We start from the raw sequence: 16727 nt of genomic DNA on the forward strand, positions 1-16727 counted from the left end.
TTATTCAGCCTAGTACAGCATCCTTCTCTGCGATGCCCGTGGCCAATATGATGTGCTAGAAAGAGAAAGGGAAGCTCAACCCTTGCACATCTGTGGAAATTCCTTCTCTTTGGAGGACTGCGTTTGAAGCATGAGACTTTGATGATCCTTTACAGCTTTCATTTGCCTAAAAATGGGACAGTGCAAGAAATGCCTCTTTGCAGTGCCACATTTTGGAAGTTTTGAACTGCTAGTTTGAACATTTCAGTGTGAACATTTCCTTCTTGATTTTATTTTTTTTCAATAATAACATACCTGCAATATTGACATATGGTTGAGATCCGGAGATTTCCCAAGAAGATTGCGATTTGAACTGTTTTCTTCAGGCCTTACTCATTTACTTACAGAAAACCTCAGTATATTGGGAAATGGGGTTTCCTTATATTGTTCCAGTTTTCTCTCTGAAGACAGACATAACAGTTTTCTTTGGCTAATGCCATATAACATGTTACAGCTTCCTTTAGAGTGATAGATTTTGGCCACACCAAAGTAGGATTTCATTAGCAGACTTGTGTTTTTTAATTCAGGGCCATGTTTGCAGAGATGACTTTATGCTGCAGCTCTATGGCTGTGTTCAGGAAAATCACAGCAGTGAGGCTAACCACAGCTCACCAAAGAAGAAAAAGCAGGGAGGGAATTATTTTCATATTTAACAATCAATAATACATGCTTAAAAAACTATATGGGAAAGAAAATTCACCTTTAAAGTTCAGAGGAATGATTAAGACTTTAACTGTATTTTTAGCTAACTGAAAACCTTTTGAGAAGCAAAGATAGATGCAAGATTAAAGTTGAACAGAGACCTATATTTTCATTGCCTTGAGTTTTTATTTATTGTTTCCTTCATCCTTGCTGAAAAGGAATGCACAAAACACTCACCCAGAAAAGAAATGTGACTTTCTCCCCTATTTTCTTTATAATGCTTAGGGTTGAGTTCGCATTTTGGGGAGGGGCAGGAACTGAGGGATTTGCAGGACCTTGGGCTATTTCTGATGGCAGCAGGCTCCTGGAGATTTCCTTTCACACGTGGCATAGGGGTATTATCTGCACACAGCCCAATTGCTCTGAGTGTGGCACCTTGCTCAGCAGAGCTGGTGCACGCATGCAGCCCAGCAGGCAGACTGCGATGGGTGCTATGGATTTACCCAGTGTAACTTCACCCCTGCACAAACACTTGACTAGGTAGTTAACCAGGATAAATGGTTGCATACTTACCCACTCATTGAACACCTCTGTTCAATGTTCACTATTTTCATTACATCCCCATTCCCACAAGTGGAGAATGCAGCAAGAAATTAAGAGCAAAGATGCTTGCTTTTCATGCTGTTGTACAAGATGTAATGAATGCAAATACTCTGAAAGGCTCGTGTTTTAGCGCTCTCTAAAGGTTTACATGCAATATAGTAAACTGCACAGCCACGTAAAAAAGCCCTGTAGGAATGGTATCTCCTGTTTTAAAGACCAGTGATGTGCATACTCCTCAGGACGCCTCCACTGAGAACAATGCCTTTTGCACTACAAACGTTTCTTGTATCTGCTGGGAGTATGTATAAGGGAGACCACCATCCCTCGTTGTTCAGATTATTTACTAAATTCTGGAAGTGATTCTCATTTCATAGGCAGCTCTCTTAAGGATGATTGGAAGAAACTATGGAGGAGCTGGGTCAACTATTTATTCTTGTTAGTGATAAATGGTAAATCATGGAGGACACTTCTTAGTAGGTTGTGACTCAGTAGTAATGTTATATAGGCAGTAATTAGTTATGATGTGGAAGAGTCTTATTTATCATGCACTATATTAAAACATAACTATGATGAAGAAGAAAAAAGCTGAAGAGATAGATGGTCCTCTGTAAGCACTCTTCTGCACAAATGTCATGGTTTAACCCATGGGTGGCATGGTTTAGTGTGAGGTGTCCCTTCCCATCGCAGGGGGGCTGGAACTAGATGACCTTAAGGTCCTTTCCACCCGTAACTGATCTATGATTCTAAGCCCAGCAGGCAACCCAGAACCACACAGTTGCTTGCTCACTCCCCCCCTTCCTCCCCCTGCTCCCAGAGGGAGGGGGATGAGAATGGAAAGAATGTGACTCCCACGGGTTGAGATAAGAGCAGTCCGGTAACTAAGGTAGAACACAAACCACTGCTGCTGCCACCAAGAATAATAATGATAAGGGAAATAACAAGGGAAGAGAATACAACCGCTCACCACCCACCGACCGATACCCAGCCCGACCCAGCAGTGATCCCACCCTCCCGGGTAACTGCCCCCAGTTTCTATACTGGGCATGACGTGCTGGGGTATGGAATACCTCTTTGGGTCAGGTGTCCTGCCTCTGCTTCCTCCCGGCTTCCCCTCCTCCCTGGCAGAGCGTGAGGCTCACAAAGTCCTTGGTCAGAGTAAACATTACTGAGCAGCAACTGAAACCATCGGTGGTATCAGTGCTGTTCCCAGGCTGAAAGTCCAAAACACAGCACTGCACCAGCTACTAAGCAGGAGAGAAATGACTGCTCCTGCTGAGGCCAGGACACCAAACCTCAGCACGGATAACATCTGAATAGACAAGTATGACTATTTTTACACAGTGAATCTGAATTTTACTCCGGTGAGGAGAACAGAAACACCACAACCTGCATCCGTGTCAGTGATCTAGTTCAGTCTGTTCTCTGTCAGAGGCACCCCTTTGCAGGCACACAGACACATTCTGTTCTAGCGCAGGACATGGCAATTACAGGACGTTAATGCAGTGAATGAATACAGATCTACAGCAAAAGCTATTCAATTTAAAAGCCGGTAAAAGACAGGAAGGCTTCAAGTGGGACCTTTGGTTTTGTTTTGGGAAGATAGCTATGGAAAAGCAATTTGCTGTTCCAGAGGGTAGCTTCAGGCACCGATTTTCGAGATTTTTTTCTGTGCTACATTTGGCATGAAACTTCTTAATACTGCAAAGACCCTAGGAAACAACAGTAGCTGCTGAAGGACAAATAACCAGTCCGTGTGTGATAATACAGGGAAAGGGTGGGGAAAGGGACAGAGATATTTAGAAAGACCCAGAAAGAACGGTATTTTCCCACGTACAGAAAAGGTAACCCAGGACTTTGCTAATACGTTTCACATATGTTGGAGCCAGAGGTGAAGAGAGCTTAGCTTCTGTGACTGAAAACCAGAGTACAATAGAAAATGAAACAATACCGGAAACTAAAAGTCACTAGAGATGTATTGTCAGGTCTACAACAAAAAGGACAGGCAGGGGCTTTGTCAGTTTGCATCAAGTCAGAGGTAAATTAGCATCTGGATTGCAGAAAAACAGACCTAAGAACTGATCCCTTTCAAGAGTGCGAAGACATTTTAAGAGATTATCAACATTTGGATGTAGCTTTGCTTAAGAGAGCTCTGTCCTTTGGAAGCAGCAGGCATTTTGGTTTAGGGCTTGCCTGCAATGGCTGTCAGGGTAGAGCCCATTCACCTTACGTAAGGTTGAACAGCAAGCAAGGGCTCACCAGACTTCAGTGGGTCTTCCCCATTTCTGAAAGCCCACCAAGCTGAGCTGACATTACAAGGTTTTGTATAACACATCCAAAAAGCAGTCCTTTTCCGGCTGCGGGCTGGACCTTGATTTGAGTGCAAGCCTTCAGAGGTTTGAGAGGTGAAGGAGCACATATAGCATATGAACACAGGCCCAGCTTCACTCTTTCACAACAATGGACAGGGGAGCAGGAGGGGTGACAGGAGGGACAGGCACAAAAATAATTCCTAATACAATATGTTTTCAGCAAAACATCTTCTCAGGAAGCAGAAAGAGACAAGGAAACCCAGCCATTACTCACAAGAATTGTATTTACATTATCCACACGGGGTTTTAACAAACTTGCCGGGTTCATTGCATGGTCAGCTCCTCCTGCTGACAAACACAGCCTCAAAATGCACTTTTCTTCTGTACGGAACGAACTTGCCACGACTGCTTGGAGCAAAGGATGAAGCTTTTCGCTTCCTTGCGTGTCCAGAAGTGAATTTCACAGTGAAGACAACATTTGCCAGCACAGCCACATAGAATATCCCTCCATCTCCTTGTAGCCTGTGGAGCCCGCTGCAGGGAATAGGGGTGACATTTCCAGACCCCGCTGGAGGAGCTGGAGGCTCCCAGCATGGACTCAAGGATGTCCCTGCCCATGGCAGGGGGGTCGGAACTGGATGACCTTAATGTTCTTTCCAACCCTAACTATTCTATGACTCTATGATGTTGGGGGCACAAGTGATGGAGCAGTGTCGGCAGCATCAGCAGGGACCACAGTGGTCTCCTCAGCCGGGGCAGTTTGCCTTCTTGATGCCTTCCATGTTCTTTCTGAACACAAACAACTCATCCAAGCAAACTGGTGAGAATGGGAACGCGCGGTTTTCATGGTGAAGTTCAAGGATTTCCTACAAACAACCTGCTGTCTGGGGCTTTTGGGCTGGGGAATAAATCCATATACACCCATAACACCTGACTGGAATTAGTTACACAAGTAAAATTATGAGTGTAATTAACTACAGCAATTAACTCAAATGCTTCTGGGACATGAATTCCCTTTTTGCAGTTGAATGCAATTTGCATTTAAAGTTACTTTATAAAAGGTAGAAGACTGTAATCAATTTAGGTTATTTCGTTCTTTTACTTATTACTATCCTCTGAGACGATTTAGCCATCTCCTACTCAAACATATTCTGATCAAAACCAACACTATTTAATAACTGCAGTCTTTGTTTTCCTATAATTTAGCTCCTTGCAGCTAATTCTTTCCTTTTTATCATGCAAAGAGAACCTTAAAGCATATATTAGTTTTCATCGACTGAAAATACCTTCAGAATGTCAACACCCATTCACTTCCCACATTACTAAGACTACTCCTTGTTCCCAGCACGTAGGAGAATGATCTTGATTGGTTGGCTTCCAGATACGTGTGGTTATGAAGAATTTATGAGAAAGGAAGGCAGAAGTGTTACATTTTGCTGCTGTTGAGGTTAAACCCTAAATAAGTCATTTTCTGTCAAGACCGCTGTACCTGAAAACCTCAAGTCCTTTGGAGTCTGTTGTGTATGAAACTCTCCCCATTACACAAAGCACCTTCTTACACGCAGTGAAACATCATGTTTTATGTCCCGGAAGCCAGCAGCCACTGCTGAACCTAGGAATAATCCTGGGAGAAAACCAGTGACCTCCCCAGGGCAGAAGAAAGCTGCTGCTTGAAAGAGCAGGATAAAGGCACAAAGTCAAGCACCGAGGTGCTGATGTCTTCCTCCAGCCCCTTCAGCTGAAACCTATGGCAACTGATGGCTACCCAGCTCTGTTCAGCACAGGGCTCCAAACCACAGGCAAACAGGAGGGTTCACCATTCATTTGCGTGTCCTCAGAGAACTTTGGTGTTCCAAAATGTTGATGTAGCTCAGACATTTTGGGCAGTGGGTGTTTGGGTGTTGGGACAGTCCCAGTCCAAGGAGCGTCCCTGTGGATGGAGAGCTCAGATGAAGCCCACCATGCAGGTTGTAAGCAGAAAGGTTTCTCCAGCCTCATTTACTTCTATGCTTTCACAATAGCTTGATTGACAGAGACCATGGCGTCTTATCAAGGGGACAAAGGACTGCAGTGTCACTCACATAAACCTGAAATGGGTTTCCATTGTCCTCGTTGTTAATACTGCAGGGCCAGAGCATAAACGGGAAGTTTGGGTTTATGATCTCACCGATATGAATGCACATGTTATGGAACAAGATTGATTTGTTTTAAAAACCAGCTCTAACCACAGACAGCCCATAAACCACAAACATTCAGATTCCATCCAAGTAGATATTGAGAGCCAGTGCAACTTCTAGTGCCACCATAGGAATGTATTGAGATTGAGACAGAGGAGGTGACGACAGGAAACCACAGTTCCTGGTTTACAAATGCACCACATAAAGCCTATTCAAAAGACAAATCACAGCTGACCATCCCTCAGCAATGACCTGGGTGACAGATCCCACCTCAAGAAAGAGATGTCAGTCCAGTGAAACCTGGTGGCTTGCTCTGCTGACACAAGGCAACAGGCAGCGGGAGCTCATAGCAGAGCTGGGCAGCAGAAGCACCTTGGATAGCAAGAATCCATTTACAAAAGAAAAAGAGCATGTGCAGTAAGCTATAGAAGATGGAATTAACTCTTCCATGAGCTCACGGCCCCCACTTTGACTAACACATACAGCTAAGTCACTCGTAACTTCTCCAGAGACAGAGCTGTCCAGAACTTTCAGCTTTCTGCCTCAAGAGACTAAATCCCAACACATGAGAAAGTTTACTTTACAAAGGTAATTTCGTTATAGCTGCCCCAGCAGAGCCTATAGAAGTGACAGTGTAACTTGCTTCTCCAGTTGGAAAATCAGGAAGAACAGTACAATAACAAAACCCACTGGTTGCATGGGCAGCAGCAATAAAAACTTCAGTATCGGTACCTGCTTTACTGTATCTTCCTGCCAAGTTCCTGCCAGGAAAGCTGAAATGGAATGATTAACACATCCTGTGCCCTCATTATAGAGCATTCAATTATGCCAGGGTACTCCGTGGCAAATAGATCATTTTCGATACCACACTGCACCATGCTTTCTATGCCACACACCCCGTCAAAGCCCGGCCAGTGCGCTCTGCTTTTCTGCACCTCCTCCTGGGGGTTTGTGTGTTTGGCTTTCTTGTCTCCAAACTTACCTGAAGGGGAATTTGAGCAGAAGCAGTGCTTTTAGAGCAGTGCTGCTAGCAGCGCTGGGCTAGAATCTGTATTCTGCAACGGGTGCAAGAAGCTCCTTGCAGCATGTGCTCAATCGACAGCACCATTTGTTCTTATTAAGAGGAATCTGATCATCACCGATGCCTTCAAAGAGCACTCTACCACCAGTAACATGATTTCTAATACTGGCAGGACAGCACTTCCCTCTGCCCCCACCCCTTGCTCCTTTTTTCCCTTGAAATTCCTAACAGAAGATGCAGTATTACCAGTCTTCCAACGTCATACAACCCCTGGCTTTGAGACTGATGCCTTCCCTGACAGATTGGATGAGTTCTGGGAACTCAGATTAAATGGACAGAAGACTCCAGACTTCTGCATGCACCTATGCATGAACAGACACGCATGCATATATACATCAATGGAAGTAGTAACACATGAAGTTAGAGGAAATGGCAAGCACATTCCTAAAATGTGGTAAGATAGAAGAGATAGGGAGGATATTGCAATATACAGCCACATTGTACACAAGAAGGAAAGGTTAAGGTTTAGGAGTAGGTGGCTGCCATTACTTATAGCTGACAGACTCGATCACATGTAAATATTCTTTTTATAATAGCATTCAGTAGATATAAATGGCAAATGGAAATGCTGGCAGCATTCCACAAAGCCAGCCAACTGCTCCTGCGTGTCACAGCATGGCACTGGAACAGGGGTTCATCAGTTACCAGTTCACTGGCTCCCTGCAATATGTTCTGGGACAGGGAGTTAGAGAAGTGGGGCAAAACTGATCGAATCACATTTCTGTTCAAAAAGACAAAGGTAAGGTGCAAGCCAGCCTGGAAGACATTGTCCTCTATGCAAAGTGCTATAACAGTAATATTAACAACTGCTCTGTAACAGTTTCCATTAGAAATGATTGCAAGTTCATACTTAAGTCAATCTTCATGGGGGCAGATGGCAGGGAATCCGAACACCGACAGCCAGTAAGACTTAGTGTTGCGATGGGAGTTTGACTTTTTACCAGTCTGCAGTAAGCCGTGCTGAAGGTGGGCTCCTACAGCCTCTGCCCCAGAACCAAGGAATTCAGGGGTAGCTTTGGAAACCACAGCAAATGGCACTGCTCCCCCCAGACCATCAGCCCTAGAAAGCTGCTGTCCACCGTTTGCGTTTCCAAAGTCAGGCATTTGGGCTCAAGGCATCGACACCGTTTTAACCTGAATCAACCCGGAACACTATTTGTTAAAGCAGGGGTTCTTTTATGGATTAAATCAAAGTGATTCATGGTGTGAAGCTGTAACCCAGGCAGGATCACCTGTGTAAAAACCAAAGGCCCTAAGCTGATAGACTGAAGTGCAGAGGCAGGGAATAACCGGCCACATGAGGGTCTCTCCAGCAGGTAACTGCAAAGACTGCATGAAAATACTGTTCTGAAACAAAACTTCAATTAGGGCCCTAACAAAAGCAGTAAAGTCCCACACGGGGGACAGCAGAGCAGCCAGAAGCTAACACAGCCGTGGAGCATATGAAGAGTATGAACTCCTGCAAAGCAGAGAGCAGAGCTTTACAGCCACGCTGCTAGCAGCTGCATCATGTGCTGTGACAAGCATCAAATCCATTTTCAGACTGACCTTACATGTATCAGAGCGCTGTGGCTTCGAGGAGAACCACACACGAATCACAAGGCTTTCAGTTAAACGGTGAGAATAGATAGTACCAACTGTGTGAAGAACCCCAGCAGAAGTAAAGGCTGCCAGGACACTCGGAAACTGCTTCCCTCTGGACCTGTTCACTCCGAGCTAGGATGTACAACTGTGGGTGTGGAAAACCCACAAAGAGGACAAGTGACCTGCCCGTAACATGCTTAGTTTTGGGTATTGCAATAAGTTGGGGAATGTTTGGTAGCACTTCCAAGGGATTGTCAGCACAAGTCAGTTCAGCTAGGACAGGTATGCTAAAATCAGCTGGGGTAAAGCCAACTGTGAGCAGGCTGAAGGTCTCTGTAAATTGTGCAGGCTATTCTCTAGCTGATAGGGCAGAACAGCAGCCAAAATAAAGCCGGCCTCCCTCTGCAAGCCTTCTTCCTCAAATACCTTCCTTTAGAGTAATCTTTTGTTTTAAGCAAAATACATAAACAAAAGAAAATGTTAGTGTTTGACTATTGTATAAACGAATCCAAAATACCCGTTCTAATCACCACCCAAATAAATCATTGCACCGGCTTGAAACGGTGGGAAACTTCAGTTTTCCTTTCATTCAGATGGAGAACATTTCAGAGTAAGACATTCCTTTGGGATAAGATACATTTTCATGGATTCAGCTGGAAGTTAGCACATATTCTTTCATACCAAACCTTCATGCGTTAAATTTGGCACTGTGGAAAACAGCAATTTCCAATGGCTCTTGCTCGAGCCCCTTAAAACAACAGCTTTCCACAGACTTCCTAAAATATTTGTGCAACCTCCCCCTATTTTCATATTTAAATGACTGTGGCCCCTTTCTTTAGGCTAGTAACTGGGCAGCAGCTTTCCAGTGAGCACTTTGGAGCTACATTAGAAGACACAGAACCCAGCTAAGGAAACACTCCCCTGTCCCCCTTTTCCTTCTGTTTTTCCCAACCACAAAGCAAAGAAAAAGCAGTTTTGTTTCACAGACTGAAGCAATCTGAAAAATCAGAGCTCAGGTTGCGGACGTGTCAGCTCTTCCATCGCTGATTCTGTTTCCTTCAGCTACTCTGCATTTAGTTTTAAAAGGTCATTAAGCAAGATACAAAAGGTGAAGTGCAGTGTTACAGATTTATAACCTGCCTGAGCACTTGTTAGACAAAGGGTCAATGCTGCCTCTAACACAAAAGCTGAGGTAAAACAGGCATCTGCTTTCTACCCTGCAACATCAAAGCCCAGCAGTTAAAGGAGGCAAGACCAAACCCAGCTAAGAGTGAAATATATTAGGAGGGGATATTCACATCTGTGTTCGATCCCTTACCTTCCTTTAATCAGCTGTTAATAAATGTTATTGACTTAGTTGAACTCTACCCTTCTTCACACTCAACTTGTCTTTTGCTGCCTGCCACTCACATGAAAGGGAAGGCAACTTTAAAATATAGCTTTGAATTTTGGCCAACTTAAATCAAATAGGTCAAACAACAGCTCAAGCTGCCTGTCCCTGCAGATTTCGTGCTAAAAGCTAGTAATTTTTCAGGTCAGTCGTAGTTCTTACTACTTTAAACTGCTGCTAGTTTGCCTCCTGTCTCATTAAGCAGTCAAACCTTTGGATAATACTAAAAGCAAGATTTAATGACTTCTTTAATTGAGTTGCCACTTGAAAACATCACATACATGAAGGCAACCACATCCTAGCTTAGACTTCATTCATAATCGGTTAAAGATACGTAACTGGGGGGAAAGGTAAAAAGTTGAAACACGCAGCGTGATGTCTTTGTTCCTATCTTGTGGTCAAATGGATCCTCTGATACTCTGCCAACTGCTTATCAAAAAGCTTCCACTGCAATTCTCTTTGTTACAAGTTAAGCCTGTGGGCCCACAGATTTATTCCCTTGTGTGTGTCTTTTAAACAGGAACAATTTTGTAGTCAAAACTGAAGATAAAAAGGCAAGAATTCACTTGCTTGTGAGCAAGGTCATAAACATGAGTGTGCACTAATGGTGAACATGCGTCATTTGGGTCTTCCTATGTGGAATCTGTTCCTGCCCTTGAAGAAGCATGCAAAGGGGTTTTACTGTTTTACTCCAACAGAAAACACTATCTAACAGAAAGTCATCTTTGTGCCCTGTTTGCTGGTGGGTCACAAACCCTCCAGCATCGAGACTGAGGCATGATTTCAATTGCTGCACAAACACTGAATCATCAGAGCTTGAAAACTCAGCCAGATCTGCCCTTGGGAGTCTGGAAATGAGTTCAAATCAGAGGACTCGGGCTGAAGGGCCCTTGGAGGTCTCTAATCCAACCACCTGCCCAGAGCAGGGTCCTTGTGCAGACCAGGCATATGAGGGTTTCATCCAGGGGGTGCTGGAAGCCTGTCCCACGCTGCACTGCCCTCCTGGAGAACAACTTCCTCCTTGTACCAGGTCAGAACCACTCTTCCATGAATTTCTCTGTTGTCTCCATCCTCCTGCCTTGCACCACTGAAGAGGCTGGCAGCATCTTTGCAGTTGCCCTGTCTGTCCTGAACTGGGAAAGTCCCAGGGAAGCACACACTGTGTTCTACAAGCATTGAGCAGAGGAAGATCATCACTGCCCTCAATCCAGTGCCTCTGCTCCTGCTAACAAGGCTCCGGGTGTTCTTCGCCTTCCTTCCTGCTGAGTTTCTCTTGTTCGCTTCCAGGCTCCATTTTATCAGTGTGTGTTCATCCAATCTCCACTGCTGAGCTCTTCCTCCCTACCTTGGGTAAGCCTTGATGCACAAATCCCGTACAGTTTGTTCCCCCTGTAGCACACCAGTGGCACTGGCACTGAGCGTGGTCCATGGAGCAACTGTCAAGTGTTGATGGAGAGCTTTGGAGGAGGGATCTGCCTAACAATGTAAGGTCTAGATCTCTGTAATCACATTGTTCCTTGCATTGTCTCCCTACTCCAAACATCGTAATACAAACATTGGTTGTAAGGCTTTCTTAATTTGCCACTGGTGGCGTTGGATCCTGTTCCTGGCTCTGAAGCAGCGGCTTTCCTTTGTTGCTATCCAGTCCTTAAATAACATGCACTCTTCAGTTTTCCTGCAGTTTCTCATTGGGAGGCCAAGGTTTATTTATAACACATATAAATATTTTCTCCAACAAAATACTGCATTAAGAGGAGGGACAACATTAAACCTGCAAACCACCTCAGCCACTGTATGCTGAACATCAAGAAGGGTTGCAATGAACGCTGTGCTTTCTAGATCCCAAGTCAGCAAATTCGAAACACGACTACCCACACACCCAGAGCTACTGAAACACCGCGCAAATGTCTCTCTGATGTTAAGACTGAGTTAAGGCTGTTGCCTCAAAACTATTTCTTTAACTCCAAAGCTAGCCAGCACACAGGCCACCACCTTTCCAATGAATCAATCAAATTAGTTTCTTCCTGCTATCCCCATTTGGCCAAAACCCCTCTCAAATGGTTGGTGTAAATACAATGTAAGTTGCATGATGCTTTCAGGAAATACAAAGCTAGAGAAGAGTCGCTAAGAAAACCTGCACTTGCAGCCAGGCTCTGAAAGTCCAGGTAAGAGACCTGGCTGTGAGGGAATACCAACAAACCAAAGGTATTTCAGAAAAGAAAATGCATTTAGCTTCATTATTTATTACATTGATATATTTTTTAATCCACTGTATCCGCAAGCCTTAGGGCATGCCCAGATTCAGTGATGACACAGTGGAAGGCCGGACTGGATCACCTCCTGTTCTCTCCAACCTGAATGATTTTGATTCTACAGTTCTATAAAGATTATACACCCTGATACTATTGATTTCTATTAAGCCCCTGTTACACACTGCAGAAAAGGCAGTTGGTATAAACCAACCCCAGGCCCTTCAGTGTGAGTGGAAGGGAAACGTATCTGTTTCATTCATGAGAGAAAATGCCATCTGCCCTGGTGATGGGCTCCCCATGCTTCCCTCTTTCTGAAGCAGCACAGTATTTCAGCATGTGACACACAAATGAGAAACAGCTCACTGAGACATGCTGGGAGCAGCTTGGGTACACTCTTCCCAAACCCCAGACAGCACTGCCATCACACACAGGAGCTCTATGAGCTCACTCCTTGGTACTCTGCCCCTGGTAAAACTAAGGCTGAAAAGAACACCATCAGCACTACTAAGATAAATAATAACTGCTGAATGCAGTAGTAGGGGTTGTGTATTTTCAGAGAACACACACTTTAATATAAGCTGTGGAGCATCTGCTGCTATACTGAGTTTTGCAGGGGATGGACCTACATGAATTCTGATAAACAAAAGCAGTGAGCAACCTGCCAAGGGATGTCTCTTTGCTCTCTGGTCATGACTGTTAAATATAGTGTTAAAAGCTGGAAGGCTTTTGCAGGTTCAGTAAGGCAGGTAATGTGGGAGAGGAGATTCAGCTGCCTTAGCTCTGGTTTTACACTTTTATATTGACAAGAGACATAGATGGCCACAGCCAGCACTGAGGGGATGGTTTATGCCTAAAGGCCAAGGAGAACACCAGAACCTGAGTTTTCAAGACCCGTGGGTAGGTGGCACACTGCATCACAAGCCAGAAAAACCACACTGCTCCTTGAAACCATGGGGTCCCTTCACCTCTCTCCAGACACCAACAGGACAGTCAGGAATTACTTTGATGGAAGCCTGCACAGTGGCAATTGTACTTGTAACAAGAGGCAGGATGGCAGCTTCAAATCCAGCAAAAGGAAGCATTGAACCTGTCTGCAATTACCCTCTATCAAAATTAAAGCTGTGTTTTGCCATTATTTCTCCTCATTTGTTCTCTACACCAACAGCGAGTGCCTGCTGGCCTTTGTACCAATGGATGTTCTTTGCATACTTGTTTAAGTCTCAAAATGAGCATCCATCCATCCATCCATGTGTTTGTTGTCTCTGCACTTCCCACAAGCTTGTGCAAACACAGGAAAGCAGCTCGGGTTGGTTTTATCCCCATGCCTGTTCTGGGGGCATCCCCACACCCCCACCACATGAGACGCAAACGCTGCCAGCAACCAGTTGTATTAAGGCACAATGATTAACAGAGACAGAAATTGTCCTTGGGATTTGCAGTCTTGATGTAACTTTTCATGAAATCCGAATAAAACACAAAACTTGATTTTCCACTGTCCTTCCAACTATGCTTTTAGGTGAACAATTACATGAGCCTATGACATGTCCTACTGATGCTCTGATGTCCCGCTCCGTTATCTTTCCTCAAAGCCTACCTACAGAGTAAAGCACTGAATTGCAGGAAGTGGGAAAACTGCTAAAGTCTGGCTCACTGATAATGATTATTTAATCCCCAAAAGGCAAGAATCTTGAGTTTGGGTGTCTATAGGATAAACCAGCCAGGATGTCACCCATCTGTTTGAGTTCCTTAGCGACCTAGTAAGACTCAAAGTGAGCAACTGTCCCAACTGAGAGCAGCATTCCTACATTCTATAAATATGCTTAGAATTTTTGATTTCTATTAAAACCAGAAACACCATTAATATATTTTCAAGTTTGTGCCTCATTTTGCTGACAGGACTTTATCAAACATTGCTTTTAATTTTCACAAACAGGGAATCTTTTACACATGGACAAGGAAGCCGGAGGTTTGTCCCAAACAAAAGGCACAATCTTCCGAGCTTCTGTCGGGTTTTTATTTTCCTGAAACCATAAATCAGCAAGCATGGATGGCTCCATTTTAGTAACTTCTTGCTTCAAGAATTGCAATTTAGTGGACCTAAGGGAAAAACATAACAAAAGCTGCAATTACTACAGACGCTGATCCTCTGGGCCCTCGGCCAGCCGTGCCCGCAGCCCATGGGCTTTCTCAGGACACTTAATGGCCTCAATCTGTAGATAATGGATAAATCTATGATACAGAGACAAGCAGTGATGCAATGTCCTGCGCCAGCTAAAGGGAGAGTAGGGAACAGGAGGATACACTCTGGCCATAACCAGCAACCCCAGATCAGATGAGAACAATGGGATGAAAATGAAAAACACTTCTGGAGTTGGGCTTTTAAGATGTAAGGGGAAGCGAGAGTGGGCAACTCCTTTTGGTAGCAGGACGCTGGCAGGAGGTGGTGCAGCCATGCCTCCTGTCACACTGGGGGAAATATGAGGGCCTTGCACAGAAAGGTACTTTCCCCCTCTCCTAGGAGAGAAGCCAAAACCCATTCAGTTGATGGACTTTACTCAAGGTTTAAAGGAAGGCTACCTACCTACCTACCTTCAAGTCTAGGCTATGTATTTTTAACACTTTTGACACACATAAAGGTACGTGGGCAGATTTCCAGCACAGCTCATTCACAATTGCTCCTATCTTACAAAACAGGCCCTGCAAATTTCAGGGTCTCCTCATGTGAGCCTTGAGCAGTTTTGATCTGGGAAGTAAAAGGCATTCAAGAGCACAAAATAGCTGCAATGTTTTTTGGCAGCGGTACGATCCTTCATTTATTTAATGGCCCTTGGCTCGCTTGGGAAGCAATGAACACCTTACCCCTGAAAACGGCACCTGGGAACGGGTATGGTAACTGTAGTTTCTAATTTTTTTAGATCGCACTTTCAATACCCAAAAGCCTGAACAGAGGAAATTCATGACAGGAACAACTATAGATCATATTATAGAGTCACAGAATGGTTAGGGTTGGAAAGGACCTTAAGATCATCCAGTTCCAACCCTACTTAAACACCACTGTGGAATTCTCACACTTGTGAAGAATGACAACCACGAACGCTCTGAAAATTTATCACTAGGGAGTAAAGATGATGCATTGAGCAAGTGTCCTCATTTAATGCTGCATGAATGCTCCAATTGCAGCTGATAAGGATAGCAAGAGATAGCTTCCTTTCCAAAGCGTAATCCCTCGTGATACTGATGCATCCTCAATATCCATTTAGCACCTTCAAGGGCCATAAAATAAGAACAATAGTCCATTTCCATGCTGCTTTGGGAAACATTCAGAAAACAAACAACCCCAAGTGACAGGTGGCTCCTGCCAGACCAGCTCTTACTGTGGACTTTGGTCCAGCTGCCAACTCAACCAGATTCACTTCCTTTTTGGAAGAGAGCGTGACTCTACTTGCAGTAGGTCTCTCATAGTCAGTGTCTGCTCACAGGAAACGTCTCAACACAGTATACAATCAAGAAGAAAATACGTGAGCAAACGCTCATAGACGTAAAGCAGCAACAGGAATGCATCAGTACACCAAGACTGTACATGAAGTACCTTCGGATCCTTGTTTCAAAAGCATTGCTTCCGAGAGCAAAACCTTCATGTACGTAAGGGATCATTTCACTTTTGCAATGCATTGTGGAACTGGATGATCTTAAGGTCCTTTCCAACCCTAACTATTCTATGATTCTATGATTCTGGTTAACAGCAATAGTGGACAAGGGATTCAACTGAGAAAACATCAGACTTACCTTTTGTAAACAACTGAAGGGTTTCAGATTAAAATGTAGTTGAGGTACAGTTTGCTTATCAGTTATTGGAGATAGGGTTTCCTTCCTTTTCCATGAACCAACAACCCAGTGATTCACCTGCAGAAGTTATATTTCCCTTCTAAACTGCAATCTACCTGCAAGAGCACACATCCAAGCAGCAGCAAGACCAATTCTGACCTGACTCCTGTGTGCTTGTCTCTGAGCTGTTACTCCTCTACTGACTAAGATTTCTGCCTTGAACGTTCCAGTTTGTCAGCCTTACGTCTTGCAGCAACTCATAAACGGGATACACTGGCATGCACTGAAATAATACCCACAAACATGAGCATCATGGGTGAAAATTATTCTAGATGGAGTCTCATATTCAACTTGCAGTAAAAAGGCCAAATGGTTTCTGAAATAGAACATTCTTCCTTTCCTTTTTCAGTCTCAGTGTTAAGACCAGACACGTGCAGGGAGTGCTTCCTCTAGCAGTAACATTATCAGATGAGAAAGATCTCCAGCAGAATTTGCCTTGCTAAACTCAGTACGTATCCTGTGCAACATGTTCTAAGGACCATTAGCATTACCCTCACAGTTGTTTGGGTTCAGGAAGTCTGCCACTGTTATGTCTGTGTTTAATATGAAACTCCATCTTCTTTCTGCAGGTGGTACCAGAAACCAGGCTTCAGGATTTTTCCTTCTTAAAGAAACCCAGTGGCCATGGTGGCAAGAAACCACATTTGCCACGACTTGTAAAGAAAACCAAAACATAACCAAACACATTGCCCTCTGTGCTGACCACGGCCACAGTACAGGGACCTGCTGTGTGAAGCTTCCAGCAGTCAGACGGAGCTGATGACT

The sequence above is a fragment of the Pezoporus flaviventris genome, unplaced genomic scaffold (assembly GCF_033815535.1).
Source record: "Pezoporus flaviventris isolate CSIRO_AGI_PZ_B2104156 unplaced genomic scaffold, CSIRO_AGI_Pfla_v1 ptg000063l, whole genome shotgun sequence".
Taxonomy (NCBI): domain Eukaryota; kingdom Metazoa; phylum Chordata; class Aves; order Psittaciformes; family Psittacidae; genus Pezoporus; species Pezoporus flaviventris.